Here is a 22322-nt window from a genome sequence, read left to right on the forward strand (position 1 = left end):
GCCTTTATGCATCCTGCAGGTCTGTTTCAGCAGGATAATGTCCTGCCCCACCGGGCTGCAGCCACCCAATCATGGCTCGAGGGAACACTCATCTCAATTTGGGACCATCCATTGGTCCCCAAGATCCTCGGATTTAAATTCGATCGAATCTTTCTAGGAAGACATAGAGCGAGACATCTGATCCATGTATTCAGAACTGACGTCTAAGGTGCCGTTATGGACAATGCTGCAACAGGCATGCCAGGAATTACCTCCAGCAGTCCTCCGGTATTTAGTGGAGTCGATGCCTCAGAGAGTGGCTGACTATTATTCGCGCTAGAGGAGGACCGCCACTCTATTAGGCAGGTATCTCCAGTGTTTTGTCCATTGAGTGTAGACACCTGGAAATTCACATCATGAATCCCCAGCTCAGGGACGTTTGGAGAGATCATAATTTCCACATTCCAGACTACATAATGCGCATGTCAAGGCATTGTACCAGGGTCGACTGATTCTATATAGCATCACCCCTTGTTCTTAGAGTAGAGAAAATAAGGGACATCATCAGTAGCAGCAACCTGGACCATAATTGTGCTCACATAGCATTGCTTAGGAAAAGAAGAGATCATTACAAGCCTATGGAAGCGTCTATCAGCCTTGACATCGCTTTTCTCAACTAAGCTTCACCATTTCTGTTCCATCTAGAGTAATGCTAGCTGCGACTGGAACTTGTGGGCACAATTTAAATCCACCATTAAATTGAGTACAATAAAATGTGACCAAGAGCGTGTCTTCCTCTGCTTATTTAAACTCCGAACTCTATTCAAGGAGAGTAGCTGGTTTGTAGCCAGCCAGTATCAACGAAAACATGTTATAACATCATCAGGGACATTAGTCTGGATATCTGTGCCAAAAAACAAATGCATCTATGCCCATAAAACAAACCCTCGGCTGGTTCATGCAACCGAAGATAGTCAAAACAAACATTAACTTGTGTGGTCTTGTTATTATAATACTTGTGGACTCGTTATAGAAGCTTTCCAGAGATAATATGAACAGTTCCACAAGTATAAGGGTACCTACCAAGATTACTACTCTAGGAAACATTGCCATGCTCCCTGTGCACATAAAAACATAGACAGACCATACCATCACGACGGCTTCGATAACACCTGCCAGTAATCAATGTAATACATGGAAAGTACCTAGACTAGAAGGATTTAGAGCAAAGTTTTATCATGCTAAATGGAATTTTGCCTTTTTCCCCCCATTCTCATGGCACTATTGAACATCTCCAGAAATGTGGCAAGTGAGTAGCGAGTTGGTGGAGTGCCATACTGGATTCACCCCAGAGTTAATAATGATCTCTCTGTAATCAAGAACTGGAGACCCAGTTTCTCAAATACAAGCTATAAGATACTAAGGCTATAAGACTTAAGCTGCAGATAATCCAAAGAACACAGGTGTCTTTCCAGGCCAATCGATTGAATTTAATCTGTTTCTCACAAGGGAGCTGCTTCATTTGGTAAATATAAGGAAATACTTGAAATTATTACTCTCCATGAAGTTGAATCGAGCGGTTGACGTTCTTCAGAGAGTCCAGATCGGTTTAAGTCTCTTCTCTATCATTGAAGAAGGTTACAGTGGCAGTTCCACTTGCCTTCTGATCAACGGAATGCTTTCAGACCCAATCAGCATTCAAAAAATTATCAGGAAAGGATGCCCTCTGACTTCACTTCTCAATGATGCAATGATCTTTGAGGCTTTACTGCTGATAATTAACGGTCCATCATATGACCCTTCTTTTAATTTAAGACGGATTTCACTCCCGCAGTCTATAAAAGATTCCAACATAATACCTTCAAATGTGGATGACGTGGTGTGTATCCTCAAAAGCAGAATACTTTAGCATGCTATTCAACATCTAGGAAAAATTCATTATCAAGACTAACACTGAATCTCGACAAAACGCATTTGAAAGCGACCCTGCTACCCAGATAACTTCCATATGGGTCTCATCTCTAAAGAATACCCTCTTACCATCGTAGGGATCGTCTTCTCTGAAACAACATACAACATGTAATGCTAAAAACATTGATATTCTCAAGGACTGGGTAAAGGACAACTGATAGCTTTCTCCAGGACAGCAGTCATCAAAGCTATCCACCTGACCTATCAGTTTGTCGTCACTCTCACAAACATCTCAGAATATCAAGAGAACCAGCTGTACAAAAAAAAATTTTAATTTTTTCTGGGGAAATTTACATACATACTTAATTATTCCAGATGCTTTATTTCCCAGGGAAGCATGGAGGATTTGCTTTCTAATTCTAAGCATATGCTAACCCAGCAATGTCGCTTACCATCTAAATAAGATGCTGAAATTCGATCTTAGTGACTATCTTAGACATTAAGCTTTCTCTGTTTGGGAATCTTGAAGCCGCGGAAGTATCGCACACCAAATTCATCAGCTTCTAGAACAACACCACTCTTCACTCGCCAACATCACCAATGTTCTGAATCATAGGCATTGCTACAAACCTTTCTTAAACATCCTACGTAGGAACATCCCGAACTTCGTAATCGACAACAAGATCTTCTTCGATAATGTAATGGAGGTCATCAGTCGAGAAAGGATCTGATACGGAAGATTGAGTTTGGTGATCTTCAGAGAGAAACTTCTGCCCTGAACGTTTGCTACAGCTACCTCCTGACGTTTTGTTTCTATTGAGATGTTGGTTTATTACCTAACTCTTGCTGTTCACAGTAAATAGTTTGCTGCAGAAAATAAAATTCTCTTGGTACAACAGTCTGTTGTGTTACTTGCACATTCTGGAGATTTTGGGTTCCACATTATATGCTCCAAATCAAAGCATACTTGCGTTTTTCTGAGGTTGATTTGTAAAAACACTTCATAACTTCCTTGTTTCTTCTATGGTCCATTTTCTTCGTTTGGTTTCTTCAACTGATTTTTCAGCTTCCTGTCCTAGAAGTATGGCACAAAGAGCTGTGACCTGTAACCCACTTCTCATCTGATGCTCAGGATACCCAACATCAGTGTAGTTCAAGAAGAAATCTGGTACGAATTTCTTTTTGTGTTTCACCATTAATTTGGAGTAAGGTACACTGTCAGTCTGGTTACTCAGTTGAGAGGTGTCTGGCTAAGTTTGCTGCAAACAAGATCGTTCAGTTCTTGTGTGAGACTGTGTGACGCATAGCGGCTTGCATATTATTATTTATATTATTATTATTATTATTTGGACACCTCCAAGGAGTCCAAATACTCATTGAGGGAAATGGATCATCATCAGACGCCAAAGGATCAGGAGAATCCGACATCAGTCGTCTCTGTCCTCATCGTCTTCTGAATCGATGGAAAATTTTTCTGGGGTTCGGGAAGGAGAAGTCCTTCGCCGAGCAAAACTGGTCGGAAAACAGATGGTATATTCATGAGTAGCAGTCAGTTACATGATTGCTTGGCTCCCTCCAAACCATAGGAACCACACTTAAGCCTTTACTGCATTTCAGCCACTTCGGAAGATTTGTAGCACACGTGCTGCAGCATATGTGTGAAGTCCAGGACTGGTTCTGGTCTCCGATCTTACATCCAAAATAAAGTTGATACGACTTTTTCACTAACGGAGTGTTGGTGTTTTTCTGTCTTACAAATGTCAATTCCCCGCAGATGTAATAAAAGTCATTTGCACTATTAACACAAGTACGAAGAATCACTACTGCTGGATTAACACTGCAGGGATCACTTGTGATACTCATGACGCAGGAGTACAATGGGAGTGTAGCCCAGGAAGTTTCATAAACACTTGCTCACCCCGCGAGACTTCACTTTATACTAATGACTGCATCATCTTACGCAGTACCATCGACAGGGTGTAGCATAGAGGTAGCCTGCCTCATCATTTAATAAGGGCGCTCGTTCAGCCATATTGCGGTAGGCGCCATCGCTACGCTAACAGGAATTGTTAGCGTAGCAAGTGCGGAAAGAAGTTTTTTCCAAGCTTCTACTGATTAAAAATTATTTCCGAACAACAATGACCCAAGAAAGATTGGTTGGTCTAGCAACTATATCGATAGAAGCGAACATAGCTTATAATTTAAATTTAAAGAGCTTATAAACAGTTTTATTGTGCGATATCCCCGTGTTATTATTCATCTGGAGCGACATCTAATTGTTTGTCTTAGGGCGCGATCTAATCTGGCGACGGCCTTAATGTTATGACTGCGATGTCATGACTTATCACTGCATTGCATTAGCCAATGATGTAATAGCTCCTTGGGGTGTTGTATATGATTGGCTGATGCTATGTACGCAACGCGGACTGAGTCTCTCCTAAACAAGAGCAAATTGACATATTTTATTGTTATTTTCGTGTTCAGCACATCGAAATTAGTAAAGAATCGCCATTTTTATTTCAGAAGCAAATTGTGTGTTATCCTGTGTTATTAGAAAATATACAATTGTGGGATGACACTACTGTTGAGAGGTTACAAATCATCATGTCCGTCCGTCTCATCTCTGTGGTCTTCCTAAAATTCACAAGGATCGCAATCCACTTTATCCCAATAGAGGACTCTTTATGATCTTCAACTTACTACCCTGCAAAGTGCCTCTCTCGTCATCTTCGGAAGCTCACTGGCCATACCAGCTCTTATATCAGAAAGTCTTCACTTCAAAGAATAAATAAAATATCTACATTTGTCTAATAATGAGATTATGGTTTCTTTTGGTGTAGCCACCCTTTCGCCAACATACCATGACAAGCGATTCTTCATTTTTTATAATCTCATTTCCTAGAAGACATTGTCAACTTATATAAATTTGTCATCAACGCAGGCTGTTTTACATGGCACATAATAAGTTCTTCAAACAAATAGAAGGTACAGCAGTGGGCAGTCCTATCTCACCAACATTAGCTGATTATTATTTTATGGAGCATCCAGAAAAAAGAACTCTGTCAGTATTCCCTCAGCTTCGTATATAGTTACATTTTCTTGATAATATGTTTGCAATCTGGAGTAAAATTGAATCTGAATTACTTCAGTTTCTAGAGGAAATAAACTTCTTGTACTCCCGTATCAAGCTTACTATTGAACGTGAATCCAGTAACCAGCTATTCTCTTTGGATGATATAATAATACGTAATCCCTCAGGTCTTGCTCAATTTTCAGTAGTTTATTGGAAGTCAAATTTTACTGGCAGATATATTCATTCATCCTTCCACCATCAGAAAAAATGGGTATTATCAAGAGTCTTGTAAACAGAGCTCATACGATCTGCTTTTCTGATTTGTTAGATGAACTGAATAAAATTAAAAGCAATCTTATATGTAATGGATACATCTACCATTCAAAAAAAGTATTGACGATTATCGTCCTTGTACCAGACTACAATCCTATTGTAAGAAAATGTCAATATCCCACTTCAAAGGAACCTCGAAACAAATAGTTGAAATGAAAATAGTTGAAATTTATGAAAAAGATTCTTCATAAATCCACTGTATGTGCTTCCTTCAAACCATCAACAAAAGATACATTACCACCACTTTTCTTACCAGGTGTTTATGAAGTACCCTGCTCAGGTAATCTTTCTTATTTTGGGCAGACTGGCCGTTCTGCCTTGATTAGAATTGATCAACATCAAAGCTATATTATATGTTTGGATTCTGGCAAGTCTGGCCTTTGCTTCTCACTCTATTGACATGATGAACAAAGTTCTTTGGAACCTGTCAAAACCTCTTCACTCTGCACGTTGAAATTCGATCCTCTCTTCTTTGAAACATGGGAAACGTTAAGAAATCGTCTGAAGCTGAACTAGTCAGACTGCAAGAAAATATGCAAGTTTTTTTGGAAGTGATCACTATCAAATCTTCATAAGTTTTATCTTTCATTCATTCTTTTTTTTTTTAAATCTACACAAGAACTTCCAACTAATGTTCCTTTGAACTGTAGTGTAATATCATATACGTCAGCTGCATCCGAGACTTGGGCTAATATACATATGACTCATTATTTTGATTCATCTTTTGAATATAGATAACGCTCTGTCTCCCTTATGATTTCATGTAACGTTGGATGAATATATTGGAGTTTTTTTAATAAGTTCTATATAATATTTGTTAGACGTGAAACTCACTTTACTCCTCTTCCTACTACTACTACTAGAAATTTCTGACAGAGAGAAATCTCTAGTAATAGTAGCAGGAAGGGGTTGGTCGTATATCACTCACAGCATCTGTCATATATTATCTTGAATTCATTCACAACTATATCAACTTACTATCTCCATAGTCAGCTATTTCCAATCACTCACCACTCTATGAAAGAAAAAAATTGTGGTTTCATTCCTTTCTAGACTGCATTCATTTCAACTTCCCTAAATTACCTCTTGTCCTCTTCCCACGTTCTGTAAAATAAAAAAAATAATAACCTGCATCCAATGATATGTATACTTTTCAGAAGTGTGAAGGTCTCTGTCATATCTCTTCCTTCTCCTGTTTTTGGTATCTGCAGTCCAAACATGCTCAGTTTTCTTTATAATCTACACGGCAAAGGCTCCATGTTATTTACATTCTCCATTGCATCCTACCTGATGTATCTGCATCGCTACTGAAACCAGGATTCTAGTTCTGGACAAAATTGCCCATATCCGTATCCATGCATCGCAATGTTCATTTCATTATATCAGTTATCCTCTGAGTTTTGTATTTGCAACCTTAACTATACTACTTGGAAAGAAGTCAACGGATATCATAGTGTAAAGAACAGCAATGTAACAGCAATGGCGCCCACCTTAATAAGATGCAGAACCTGTTGTGGTGGTGTTGGAGGTGGGCGGTAGATGGCGTTGATTCGTAGTAGAGGTTAGGTGTAGAGATAGTTGTTGGTGTCCTCCCGCGATGAGTCTTCGGACTCCTTGGAGGTATTAGGAATAATAATATAACCTCCTTTCGCTGAGATGAATACAGCAATCTACGGGAAATACCATCCACCAGCGCACGATAGCAATGAATAGAAATTTTGGACCATTCTTCCTGTTTGCAAATTCTGGGTTCAACTGGGCTCTGTGGAGGCTAGTCAAGTGTGGTAACGTACATTTTCACAAACCACGCAGTTATTACAGCAGCATTATGACATGGTGCATTGTCTTGCTGAAAGAGACAATGGTCAGTTCCGTTGAAACACCACAAAGTAGGAGAGTTGCAATGTTCAGATACATCTCGAAGGTCAATGTTCGTGGTATCACAAAGGGAGGTGCGAGACCAAACACAGGAAAAACATGAAAATATCAGAGCCACACTTATACTTTTGGACCCGAGGCGCAACATCATTATGAGGCCCTCAAAAGTAAGCATTTTGTTTAATTTATTGAAAATAAAAGTCAACATTTCCATAACTCATTTTAATATCACAATAAACATTGGTATACATATATTTGCATTTTAAAAAAATATATATAAAAATAAATCAGTTTAAATTTAAATAAAAAAAATTAATAACGAAAAGTTTTTTTTCTGGCTTTGGTTTTAGCAAATATATTCGCAAATAGAATAAGAGACCAAATATTCGCTCTCTTAATGGCTAATTTTCCCATCCAGTTATCAGTTGATTATCTATCATTCTTTCTCATCAACCACAGTTTGTCTTTCGAATTCTATGAAATAATTTTGCCACGTGTAGTAAAATTATCATAGTAGTATTTCCTATTTTAAGTACAGTTTTCACCCTGTTATAAAATATATACAGGTTATTATTATTTCAGGCGGCTCCAGGGAGTCCTTAGACTCATCGAGGGAGGCCCTAAACATCATGTCCACACAACTATACGACATTCTCACAGTATCATGCTTTGCCTTGAACTCACTCACCATCATAGCACCCACAAGAGACTCTGGCAGCTTATTCCACTCATTTACCACTCTAAAAGTAAAGAACCCAGCTCTAACACCCCTGCTAACCACACTCTTGGCCAGCTTCCACAGGTGTCCCCTAGTTCTCCCACCAGTCATGATCTCAAAAATATCCTCTGAATTAATCCTATAGAAACCCTTTAGCAATTTGAATGTCTCAATCATATCTCCACTTTTCCGCCTATCAACTAGTTTCTGCAACCCACAAATCTTCAACCTGTTCCCATATGGTTCATTCCATAGACCTGCTATCATCTTAGTCACTCGCCTCTGGATCCTCTCCACCTCCTCCCCATCAAGAAGGAACCTAGGTGACCAAATCTGGGCACAGTAGTCCAGATGAGGTCTTATCAAGGCTCGGTACAGAGGCACAATAACTTGCTTGTCAAGGTATTTTTCAACAACCAAGTGAGTTGATGAGCTGATTTAGCTACTTTTGCAATGTGTCCCCTAAACTTCATCTCCCTATCCACCAACACTCCCAAGTCCCAGGCCTCATCAGTCTCCTGGAGTACAGTTCCACCAATATGGTATAGTGCTGCTAATCTTTTCACCCCAAAATGCATAACCTTACATTTTGTCACATTAAATTGACATCCATCCAAGTCATCCTGTAAAATTTTGACATCTTCTGCATTCACTATCGCCCTACCCAACTTTGCATCATCAGCAAACAAATGAACTGTTCCACTTAGATCCTTCCCTATATCGTTAATGAACAGATTAAACCAAGAACAGAACCCTGTGGCACACCACTAGTCACAGGCCGTCTTTTGGACTCTACTCCTGAATAAGCTACTCTTTGATGTCTCTCCATCAACCACCCATGTATCCATCTCACCAATCCTATATCCATTCCCATATGTTGTAGTTTACGGATTAGAATTCCATGTGGTATCCTGTCACATACCTTAGCCAGGCCCAGCAGTATGACTATAAACCCATTACCCTTATTCAGTTCAGCCGTCACTGTGTTATAAAACTTGAGCAAGTTACTGAGGCATGATCTACCCTTCACAAAACCATGCTATCCCCTGTACAGTATCTCATTTTCATCAATCCATTCCTGTATTTTTCACTTGACTACTTTCTCCAAGACCTTGACAACGACTCCTGATATGCTGATCGGTCGGTAATTTGCAACCGTAGGCTTGGATCCTCCTTTATGCAGTGAAACTATTTTCCCCTCTTTCCACACCTTCGGGACTAAACCAGACCCGAGGCTCAGATTAAACAACATGGTCAAGGGCATTGATAATTCCTTAGCCGCTTCACACAAAACCCGTGCTGGTATAGCATCCAATCCCACAGATGTATTTACATTAAGGTTTTCTAATAGACTATTCAGCTCCACCTCATTCATCACAATTCCCGTATAAACTAATGGTTCCTTCATCGTTTCAATGTCACCACCTGGATCATATACCTTTGCAAAGTGCGCGCTCAGTAACTCCACTATATCGACTGATTCAGTGATCTCTGTACCATCGTCATTCCTTAAAATCATTTTGCCGTGTACAGTTTTTTTTTTTTTGCTTGCAGCATATTGAAAGAATTGTTTGGGATTCTCTTTTGCCTGCATAGCTAGTTTCCTTTCATAATCTGCTTTTGCTTTTTTTACCACACTCGTTACCCTTCTGGCCTTCACTTTATACCGTTCATGTGCCTGCAGGTCACCCGTTTCTTTAAATTCCCTCCACAGTTTGTTTGTTTCTTTTTTTTTTTTTTGCAGCTCAAGCTTAATGGTGTTATTCATCCATTTAACCTCTACTTGTTTTACTATTCGGACCCTAGGTATACAATCAGCCAATAACCTCCTGTAAATGCTCCTTGACCACTTCCCATGCTCTATCGACGTCCAGCCCTTGCAGTTGTACATGCCATGGCACTGATCCAAGCAATCTCCTAAGCTTGTCATACTTGCCAGCACGGTAATTCCACATATCCTGTCTTAATCGAAAATTCCACACCTTTAGCCACCTCCCAGGTCAAGACCTTATGATCACTCTCACCAATAAGTGGCAACATGGTCATATTCATTACAGTCAAATTCTGAGATGCTATTACCAGGTCAAGCACTCTCACACCCCTAGTATTTTCAATTACATGCTGTCTCAGATAGTTATCCCTTAATAATTGAATAAAATGCATTTCCTTCCTCACATGTGTCCTCTCCTCCTTCCAATCAATGTTACCATAGTTGAAATCCCCCATAATAATTACCCTCCTTCCACTCATTTCATCAATTTCCCTATGCATACTATCTCCACCATCTATTCCATCACCTGGTCTATAGCAGCACCCAACTGTATATTTTATTCTGCCAGTCTCAATTTCACACCAAATAGCCTCAAATGAGCTCCTTTCACTATCCTGCGATACAACTTCAATTCTCCTTGGCTGCAGTTCATCAGCTATCATCAATAACACCCCTCCCCCCCATTTTATTTTCTCTGTCCCTCCTAAAAAACTATAACCTATACATTCTATCCCACTAACTATATCATCTTCCGTCAGCCATGTTTCACTAATGCCAATGACCTGTGGCCAGGAAGAGTCAATCAATGCCCAAAATTCTTTCTTCTTGTTCCAAATACTCCTGGCATTAGTATACATGAAATGCAGTGATCGCTTTGTCCCACCCCTATCTTGATGCGTTATTCTAAATGTCCCTTTCCCCTTTTTTGTCCATAGTGCTGACTCGGATACATTATATACATTCTTACACTCAACTGTCTCACTGATGTTCGCATATCCACCCCCCCCCCCCTTGGTAGTTTCACTTTTCCTGGTTCTGCACATCCATTTTCACTTCATCCAGCAACACTTTTTTCAGCCTCTGCACACCAAGTCCATTCAAATGCAGGCCATCCATCTTGTATAAGTCCTTTCGCCCATCAAACTCATTCCATACCACACCATCTGCATAATCTGCGCATAATGTCATTTGCGATTATGGCCCTCCTTCTAAACTCTTCTCTGTCATACCGCGACAACAGACTCACCATTCTAAATCTGTCACTCTTTTCTTTCGCTACCTTTAACAATACTTTCAAGTCCTCTCTCATAAAAAATTTATCACCTTTCAATTCATTCGTACCCGCCACAATTATTAATTCTTTCACCCTCTGTTTTTGCACTCTAATACTCTCACTTACATCCTTAAATTTCCCAAATAAGTACGATTTAGTTACTCCCGCTGCGCATTTTGTATCACTGCGCGCAACCTAGCTAGATCTCACTTCCTACAAATAATTCCTTATTTTTTTTTAATAATTCAAATCATTTTCTCTCTCTGTATAGTTGCTTTCACTCTTTCTTTGATCACCGCTCTCATTGCCATCTTGTACATCGCAATTCCCTATCAAGCCACTATTTTCACTCACATTCTGGCTTTCTTCAACCATAACTGTCTCACAGCCTGACACATACTTCAACTCCTCACTATGCTTACACATAGTTTTTGAACAATGGCGTCGTATTTTTGGACGCCATTATTTTACGTCGCATCGGCGCGATATTCAAATCTATGAAACGTATCGTTAAATACTAAATTAAATAACGGAATTCACACCAAAATCACACAGACACAACAAGCTACCAAAATTAGACAATATTACGTTATGATTTTCATTCAAAATTATACTTAGCTTTCGGGAGCTCTCTGAAAACACGACCGACCCTCTAGCCCATAGTTATCGGAACAAGATCTAATATATCCATGATGGCCTGTTGTTTACAAGATTGTATATTTTCCTTCAGTTTTTACTCATATTAGGGGTAATAATCTAGATTTTCTTCTACCTGTTAACCTGTAGGACAGCTTTAAAATATGCCTGTTTTAATGAAAATAACACTGTTTGTTAATATGGTTGGTACTAAGTTCTGTCTCCTTGGGGATAATAATCTTGCCTTTTTATTGACTAAATTCTTGTAAATCGTCGTTTTTATTGTTATGCTTGCATCTTCTCAGTCACCTAGAGATCCGTTTTAGTTGTTATTACAGCTGTTTACTTAATCAAGGAGAAATGCGAACTTACCTAACACGTAGAGAAGTAAACCTCGAACACTGCTTTTTTATTTTTTATTTAAACGCTTGAAATTGAAACTGTTCTTAATTTTCACGCTAGCCCAAGTAAAGAGTGTTATGTAAATCTTCATCGTCACAAGAGGAGGTGGCATTTTTTCTCTTTAGAAACGGGTTTTCCATCCCGGAAAAACAGACAAATGTGCCTGAAGAATACACGAAATTCATACAGACGTTAAACTAACCTCTGAAAGCATTGTTGCTTAGTCTTTAATTTCAGATAATTCCGAGATTTCTCGAATGCAATGCATACTGACTAATGTTTCAGTAATAGTTACATTACAGTAATTAATAATAATAATAATAATAATAATAATAATAATAATAAATTAATTAATTAAAATGATTATAATTTTATAATTAAAAATAATTGTAAAATAATTTTTAATTATAAAAAATTATTAATAATTAAATACGATTATTAATAATTAATATACGATTATTAATAATTAAAAATGACATGCCACTTCCCCAACATATAAAGAAGCCAACCTCGAACATTGCTTTTTTTAATTTAATATTTATATAAAATATAATATATTTTTTAATTTAATATATTAAAAAAATTAATAATCTTTTTATGTAATATGGAATCTTGACTGGCAACCTGGGAGAAAATTGTTGATCGCAAGTTAGTAGCGGTGTAACTTTTTCATGTAGAACTATCAAAATTATTCTGTATAACCCGTGAGGGTACATATCAGGAATGTCAAGATGATGAAAAAATTACATTTCGTAACACTAAAGACAGATTTGATTAAGTGGTTTATTAGCTTCAGGTGATGTAGAGATCCTGCACGAACACTTAAATAGACTAACAATATGGGAAAAGTTAAATGGCTGCAGTTTAATGTGGACGAGTGTAAAGTGATACACTTTAGGAAGAGGAGATCATAATCTGTGCATTATGTTGATGGAAGTGAACTGTAGGGCCAGGCATTTAGGGTGGTTTTGGACAGGGAGTTGAAGTTTAGACGGTGTATTGAGAAGGCATCGGAAAGGGCATTTCATAATACAGCGTTGTTAATGAACACGCTAGTAAGTAGGGATAGAAAATTATTAACTTTTATGGCTATTTTTCCTATTTTTGTTTAAGAGTACCCCTTTTGTAATGTTGGCTCTTTACTCAATTTTTAGGGCATTATTAATGCTTTAAAGATACATGTAGAATATATGGAAAGAATAATTTCGTATATACCTTTGTAGGATGTTCTTGGTTGTGTTGTTATTGAGTGACATCCGGCGTATGACAATATACATTTATATTAATGTTGAAGCATGATGAAAGGAAGTGTGTGTGTGTGGGGGGGGAGGAATTGGATTGTTAGTGAGGCAAGAGGTATTCTGAATTTCAGAACCCGGGTTTTAAGGGTGGGCTGAGAATTCTTTAGAAAGAAGGTGAAAGATAGAAATTTTTTGTGGAAAGGATGATAAAATATGATGGAATAAGATAAGGGGTGGGAGTAATGGGGTGTGAGCTGTTTCGGCTGTGTGTGTCGTCTTCCTCACATGGATAGAAAAGTTTTACAAGGCCACACATATGGACTAGTGTGCACTGATCTGGACCGGATTCTTTCAGAAAGATGAAATGGTGGAGAATAAAGAGATGCCAGTGACAAAAATTATGGCAAGTCTATGGAATGCTCTCTATGAGAAGAGATTGATGATTTGTGGGTTTCGAAATATAGCCAACAGGTGGAACAGAGGAGACATGATAGAGGCATATACATTGCTTTCAATGCTTTCAAAGAAGTCAGTGGAAATTCCATGAGCAAGGTGCATCGTGACCTGTAAGAAGTCACGTGTTTCTATCGGGTATAAATTGGAGGAATATGATGTTCCCAAATCACTGTGTCCGAGTGAAATAGCTGCCAGAAGGGAACTGAGATAGTTTAAGAGTAGTTGTCATGGCATACCATGACAACGTATACCCTCTCAGTTAAGAGAGGGTATATGTTATCATGATAAAATATGATGGAATAGGATAAGGGGTGGGAGTAACGGGAGTAAGTGGGAGTAAAAATTCTCCTAAGCTTATCAAGTATAATAAGCTTAGGAGATTGCTTGGATCAGTGCCATGGCATGTAAAACTGCAAGGGATAGATATTGATAGTGCCATGGCATGTAAAACTGCTAGGGATGGATGTTCATAGTGCATGGGATGCGGTAAAAGAGTTTGTGAGGGAGGTAATGGCTGACTGCATACCTAGGGTCAGGAGAGTAAATCAAGCGGAAGTTAAATGTGAATAACAGCATTAAGCTTGCAGCATTGAGCTGCAAAAAAAAAAAGAAACAATTGTGGAGGGAATTTAAGGAAAAAGGTGACCTGCAGGCACATAAACAGTACAAGGCACACGCCAGAAGGGCAACAAGTGTGGTATGGAAAGCAGAAGCAGATTATGAAAGGAAGTTAGCAATGCAAGCTAAAGAGGATCCCAAACAGTTCTTTCGATATGCTGCAAGTAAAAGAAAAAGTGTATACAGCAGAATGATTTTTAGGGAGGTAACTGAATAAGTCGAAATAGTAGAATTTATAAGTGAATACTTTACAAGGGTATATCATCCAGGTGGTGATATTGCAGGAATAAGAGAACCGATGGCTTATACGGGAACTGAAGTGGATGAAATAGAGGTGAATAGCATATTAAAGAACAATAATGTGAATACATCTGTGGGATTCGATGGTATACCAGCGTGACTTATGTGAAGCTGCAAAAGAATTGTCGGTTCCCTTGACTATATTGTTTAATTCAGCTCTGGGTAAACCCTGAAGAAGTGGAAACAGGGGAAAATAGTTCCATTGCATAAAGAGGCTCCAAGACTGCTGTTACAAATTAACAACCGATTAGCATACCAGGAGTCGTTGCCAAGGTATTAGAGAAGTTGGTTAGGAGGAAACTATAAGAATGGATAGATGGAAATGGAATACTGTATGGGGAGCAACATGGTTTTGTGAAGGGTAGATCAAGCCTCAGGAATTTGCTCACGTTTAGTAATACATTGATGGCTGATTGGATAAGGGTAATGGGTTTACAGTGATAATGCTGGACTTAGCAAAGGCCTTTGACAGGATACCACATGAAATTCTAATCGATAAACTGCAGAACATGGAGATGAATATAGGTTTGGTGAGATGGCTAGGAGGGTGGTTGATGGGAAGATATCAGAGATTAATTTATTTGGGAGTAGAGTCCAAAAGAAGGCCTGTGATTAGTGATGTGCTATTCGCATGGTTGGTCGAGTGCTTGGCGTATCCGTTCTTCAGCCAAAAGGCTACGGTTTGAATCCAGCCTTGGGCATGGACGTTTGTGATTGTGGAAATACTAGTGGTGATGGTGGCGGACGCTAGATGGCGTTGGTGTAGTTTCGGTTAATTGTAGTTGGTGGAAGAGACAGAGTTGTAGAGTAGGTGCCCTCCCTTGAGTCTTTGGACTCCCTGGAGGTGTCATATATTTATGCATTGTAATTTCTCAGCTTCCATCCTCGAAGCTTATTTGTAAGCTTTATCTGGAGATGACATGAGTTAGTTATTATTTATTGGTTTATTTGCTGTGGACACTTTTTACGAAATCAAACCTATGTTTAATAGGTTTGATTTCCACTGCAGCCGTTGGTTTTAAAATTCGCGCAGGCACGCACGCACGCGCGCACGCACACACACACACACACACACACACACACACACACGCACGCACGCACGCACACACACACACACACACACACACACACACACACACACACACACACACACAAATAACTTGGAACGTCTTGAGGCGTCGCTGAACTGGAAGCTTGAACAAATATATTGTGTTTCATTAAGTTTGCATGGTATTTTGGGTTCATATTATGTCCTTAGAGCTCTTTTCGGGCTATTGTAGTTTGTAAGGTTTCAGGTTTCTCTATTCAAAAGGTAATTTGTTTATCATGTCTGGGATGTAGACGTTTCGTGTGGCTTTTCCGAAGTGATTATTGTATTTACATGTGATATAATTAGTTGTCTGAGGTCTTGTTATACGGTATGTATTTCTGACTCTCCTGTAGTTGGCATCGAAATAATGTTTTAGCACAGCTGCATAGTGTCATAAGTGTTTTGCTGTCAGTATTTTGTGTTCTGACATTGCAATGTATGTAAAGTCGTTATTGTCGCTTTTTTCCCAAAAGATCAGTTTTATCATTTTGTACTGTAACCACATTAATCTATTTAGTTTGTAGGGTGCACAGAAAGCATATGTTGTTATAGTGTATCTTTGTATATTTTGTCATAGTGCTTTGTATATTAGTGTTCTTAAGCGTGTGGGAACTATGTCTTTTATCCTGTAGAGTTTGCCAGTTATTGTTAGGAGTTTATTGTGTAGATGGTTTATGCGGCTATTTCAGTTCATATCTGCATTGAAGTCAATTCCAAGGTATCGTATTGTTTCAACCTGAGTGATTGTAGTGGTTTTACTGTTCTGTGTGTTTTTTATGTTGGAGAGTGGTTGTTGGATGGTTATATGTTTGTTATCAACTGGTCAAATCAGTGGATTTCTGAATATCATTCATTTTGTCTTATCTGAGTTTAGGTGTATGGAGTTTTTAGTGAGCCAGTCTATGAGCAAATTTATGTCATGTTGCATATTTGTTTGGGCTGTGCTTGCGTTATTATGGATGGATATTATAGCTGTCTCTTCTGCTTAATGGAAGATCTTACCTTTGACAGGTAGCTGATTAATATCGTGCGTGTAAATGTTGAATAGATTTGGGGAGAGTACAGCTACCTGTAGCACTCCACAGGTTACTGGTAGCTCTCTACTTCGGTTTGACCCGATACGTATGATGTGCTTTCTATTTTGAAAGTAGTTTGTAAACCCATCTATTCCAACATGTATCAAATGCTTTAGATAGATCAATAAAGACTACCATAGCAATTTTGTTTTTTATCTAAGGCGGTATTAATTACGTCTGTAAAGTCTTCCAAGAGTGATGCCGTTCCCTTATTTTTCTGAAAACCGTATTGTGTTTTGTGGATAATATGAAAGTTCTCTGTATATGCTGTGAGTTTCTTTAGTACGATCCGCTCCATAATTTGATTGATAATTGATAATGTTGCTATGGGTGTGTAATTGCTGATTAAATTTCTTTTTCTGTGTTTGTATACGGGTGTGATTATGGCGGCCTTTAGCATACTTGGTATCTGTCCTGTTTTAAATATTTTATTTATTAATTTTAGTAGGATAGGGGCTAAGCTGGTTGCATGTTGCTTGATATCATTAGGTCTTGTATCATCAATTCCCGGGCCTTTGTTTGGTTTGATTTGATGTATTACAGAGAGAAGTTGTGCTCCTTTTATGATTGGGAACCATAATGTCTGTTTCGATTGTGGTCCAAGTGGAGGATCACAGTTTGTGATTGGGGGAATATTTCTGTGCAGTTCTTGGATGGAGTCTGCAAAGTATTGGTTATAGTCATTTTGCTAGTTGTTCGATAGGTTTTGCGTCTTTCATGAAGCTGTGTTTTATGGTTTCAGAGGCGGTGGTGTTGGGAGCACAAACCTGGCATCTTGTTGATCAGATGCCAGGTTTGTTTCATTTTGTTTTGTGCAGTGGTTAATTTGTCTCTGTAGTAGTTTCTTTTTGCATTTCTTATTTGTGTTGTAAAGCGATTTTTTGTTATCTTATATTCAGTTTTTAAAGCTGTGTTATTTGGAGATCGCTTTAATTATTTCCATAGAGCGTCCTTTATGTGTATTTCTAGGATTAAGTTTTGTGTTATCCAAAGATTTTGGGTTGTTCTTGAACGAATTCTGCATTTCTTTGCAGCTTCCTTATATATTTCCTCCAGTGCGAGTTTAATGTTGTAGTATAAGATATCTGCTGAATCTGATGCCATATGTTACCAGTCGGTTTGTCTTATTTTGTGGTTGACTATTTCTTCGTCTATTATTGTTTTGTGTTGCTTTTCATCTGTGGGCATTGCATGGATATTGCCTTAGTGTGAAGTTTAGAGCCATGAAGTAATGATCTGCTACTTTGCACCTAATAATAATAAAAATAATAATTATTATTATAAATCAGCTCATCAGATCATTTGGTTACTGAAGAATACTTTGACGTGCAGAGACAAGCAGGTTATTGTTCCTCTTTAGCGAGACTTGATAAGACCCCATTTTGACTATTATGCGCAGATCTGTGCGCGAGGGTTTCTTGGTGATGGGGAGGAGATAGAGTCCAGAGGCGAGTGATAAAGATTGTAGTTCGTCTATGGAATGAACCTTATGAGAAGAAGAGTTACAGAAATTGGTTGATAAACAGAAGAAGGGGTGATATATTTATGTCATTCAAATTTGAGGGGGTTTTATAAGATTAATTTGGAGGAAATTTTTCAGAACAGGTTTGGTGGTGCGAGAACTAGGGGCCATCCATGTAAACTGAGCAAAAGTGTAGACAGCAAGGGTGTAGAACTAGGTTTTTTACTTGGAGAGTGGTGAATGAGTGGAATAAGCTGCCAGAGTCTGTTGTGTGTGTGTGTGTGCAATGACTGTGAACGAGTTCAAAGCAAAGTATGATAGATACTGTGTGAATGCTGAATAGCTGTTCTTGATATGATGATCAGGGCCTGCCTCGATGAGTCCAAGGACTCCTTTGAGTCGCCCTTAATAATAATAATAATAATAATAAAATTATACATGTCGCAAGCCTATCTGTGAGAAATTGGGGTATTTTAGGCAAACTATTAGTGATACCATACTGGGATGGAAGCGCAGGTAGTTAACTGTAAGCGCAACCCGCAGTGGACGACCTGCCGCACTCACCGAACATGACCATGGAGGTACTACGAAGGCAAAAACAGCCACTCGTCGGCCGACTCGTTGAATGTTGAGTTCTGGGCATTGATTGGAACACGAATGTGCACAAAATCATTCAGGACTGAGGATCGCAACATGGGTTTCCATGTAAGATTGCAATATGCAAGGGCGAATTTTCCATGCTTGCTGCACAAGCTCATTAATTGAGCATAAAGCAGTAATATTTATTTGTTAATAAATGCATGCATTTATATGCATTCCATTTAGGCTTTTATTTTTGTAGACAGAAGACGTCTTAAGCTTTCGCGGCACTAATTGAGTTTTGCGTTGTGTAACGAAGGCCGATGCTTGCTCGTCTAGTCAAAGCTACCTTGGCTTGCTCGGTTTTAGGAGCTTCCAAGTCTGCGCTGCAGCACCGAGATTTCATGCGCGCGATAACCATTTCCACTCCTTTCACGTCGTTTTAAACACAAGAGCATGTGCAGTCAAAGTAGCTAGAGCCAGTGAGCTTCAGCCAGCCTTTACAGGTGTGCGTACTGCTTAGGAAAATTAAGTTACAACCAACTTTTTATGATGATGTTATTGACCAGTTCATAAAGAAGAACCATAGGGTAGAATTTGAATTCAAGTAGTAAACTGAAAAAGATAGAATATCATTTGTAAAATAAATGTATTTGTATGATTAAATGTACATAAATATCTAAATATATAGTTTTAAATGGTCAGTAATTCATTATTCCGCTAATCACACCTCTCACTCCCTGGATGATAACAAGAGCAAGCGTGAATTTCAAGACCAGCATTCTCCCGTGGCAATTTGCAAGCTCCACAATTCCCGAAAGTGGTGTCATCGTCATGGTGCAGAGAGTATGCACAGGAGGATGTCAAACCTTCGAAAGCTTCCACGAGCGACTTATGTAATGGAGCTCGAATCACACTACAACCTCTACAGAGCAGATGGACCGATTGCGGTGTGTTGGATGCCCAGTAAACGTCTCTTTCAAGAGTGCATAACCCTAGCTATGAAATTCTCAGGTGCCAGTGTGATGGTATAGTCCTGGTTTTCCTGATTTGGCATCATACCTCCGTTTATGGTGCCAAATATTGAACTCCGAGAGATATATGAACATTGTGGACGGTGCATTGCTTGCTACCTTATGGTGTTTCTGTGGAGCTGACCATCTCTCTTTCACCAAGACAGTGCACTGTGTCATAAGACTGCTGCTGTAACTGCTTGGTTTGCAAACAATAACATCGCTACACTTGAACGGCTTCCATAAAGCTCTAATCTGAACCATATTGAAAATCTATGGAATGACTAGAGCTTTAGGTGAGGTCACATGACTTCTGCTGCACAACTGTCCAGGATCTCATTGCATGATTACAGGAAGAATGGTTCTAAATTCCCTTGATAGCTATCATAATTTTGTGAAAAGTATGCCTCGTTGGATTGTTGCAGTCATGCTAGTGACAAATCTTATTACGTCGGGCACCATGGTTGTTTGTTCCTTACAGTATAATGTGCATTTACTTATTTCCAAGCAGTGTAAGTGATTAAGGTAAATTTATATTAGTATTGACACTGAAGCCTGTTTTTTTTTCAGTACATAGTAAGAAGCGAGAGAACGTTGAGTTACCTCTGAAATTGCGTAATTTCTGGATAACTGTTTTTTAGCAGGTAAAAAGTGTGATTAGCATGGATATAAGGACTAATTGTTTACGTGGGAGATGGTGGAGTTGAAGGGTTGCCAGAGGTTTTTATCAGTTCGTGAGTTTGAGAGGTATGATAGTGGATGATAATGGATCTCCAGCGATGAGTCTAGTACTCAATGGAAGTATGTGTATTATTATTTATTATTATTATTATTATTATTATTATTATACGGGCATATCCATGGAGTACGAGGCTTATCGCGGGAGACCGAATCTATCCACAAAATCTATCATACCTCTCCTTGAACCCATTAACAAGATGAGATAGATGAGACCATCTATCTCATCTTTAGTCGAGAGAAATCAAATAAACTTTCCTCACGTCACTGACGGGAATCGAACCCAGGTCTTTTCAACCGACTTCTGCAATCACACACCTTCAATCTATCCTCATGGGGAACATTCCACAGGCCACTCACTATCTTGCTCACTCGCCTCTAGATCCTCTCCACCACTTCCTCATCCCCAAGAAACCCAGGGAACAAGACTTGAGCACAGTAATCCAGATGTGGGTGTATCAAGTACTTATGAAATGGAATTACTTCTTTATCTCTATTTGAGAGCCTCCATTGCTCAGTCAGTATAGACTAAGCCATTTAATTGAAAAGACCTGCGTTCGATCCCCGTCAGTGACGTGAGGAACCTTTATTTGGTTTCTCTTGACTAAAAATGAGATAGACGGTCTCATACCGAGGTATGGTTTTTCACCCGGAAACTCGGGTTTTCCCCAAGAACAGGCAAATCAGCCAGTGAACACACATGGATTACAGTCATGAATATGCCTTAGCCATATGTCACTCTCGACCTTGGATAAAAATTATGGTGGTTGGGGAAGGCAATGGTGAACTGGCCTGTAAAAATCTCACCAGGAATACTTTGTGGGCAATGCCTATAAAGTCACCTACGGTCCAAACAACTGAAAGGGAAAAACCAGGCATCTCTACTTGTTAATGTGTTCTTCAATAGCCAAGTAATCTTATGTGCAATGTTAGCAGTATGTCCTCTAAAGTTTAACTGTGTCTACCACCACCCCTGAATTTCTAGCTTGATCTGTATCACATTGATGGCACTGTATTCCAGGTGGAATACAGATCAATGTGATACACGGCTTGTTATCTATTTATCCCAAAATGCATACATTTACATGCTTTACATGCCTTACAATGCTTTACATTTCCCCACATTAAACTGATACCCATTAACTTTTACCCATACTGATGCCTATTTAAATCATCCTGCAAGTTCTCCACATTGCCTTGATCGACTATTACTCTATCTAATTTCACATTATCAGCAAACAACTGAATATTTCCTTTCAGGTTATTTCTAATATCATTTACGTACAAATTAAACAGTAATAGTCCCAGCACTGAACTTTGCGGCACACCACTAGTCACCTGTTTTCGCCTCAATTCTGCCCTCCATATAAATCTTTTTGATATCTGTCCAGCAGCCACCTTCTTATCGACTTAACCAGATGGATGTGAATTTATCACATCCATCCCCATTTGTTCTAATTTGCGTAACAGAAGTTCCATGTGGTTTTCTGTCAAATGCCTTTGCAAAATGCTGCAAAATCATTGTGTAGCCATTATCTTTGTCAAACCCAGCTTTTACTCTATTATAACAAGTTTAGTAAATTACTAAGGCATGACCGACCCTTCACAAAACCATGTTGACCCTCATGCAGTATCATATTTTTATCTACCCATTCTTGCATTCTTTTTTACCAATTTTTCTAGTACTTTTGCCACCTCGCCTGAGATACAGATTGGTCTATAATTTGTTACTGTAGTCTTAGTACCTTCCTTATGCAAAGGAAATATTTTGCCCT

General features: G+C 38.9%; 1 protein-coding gene across 5 annotated transcripts in view; it reads left to right on the forward strand.

The window, feature by feature from the left end:
- Window positions 1-22322, forward strand: part of LOC150104397 (NAD(P)H pyrophosphatase NUDT13, mitochondrial-like) — a 581172-nt gene that overhangs the window by 398606 nt on the left and 160244 nt on the right. The window lies entirely within an intron of this gene.

The sequence above is a fragment of the Typopeltis vanoorti genome, chromosome 8, assembly GCF_054136105.1.
Source record: "Typopeltis vanoorti isolate ZY-2024b chromosome 8, IOZ_Tvanoo_1.0, whole genome shotgun sequence".
Classification (NCBI taxonomy): domain Eukaryota; kingdom Metazoa; phylum Arthropoda; class Arachnida; order Uropygi; family Thelyphonidae; genus Typopeltis; species Typopeltis vanoorti.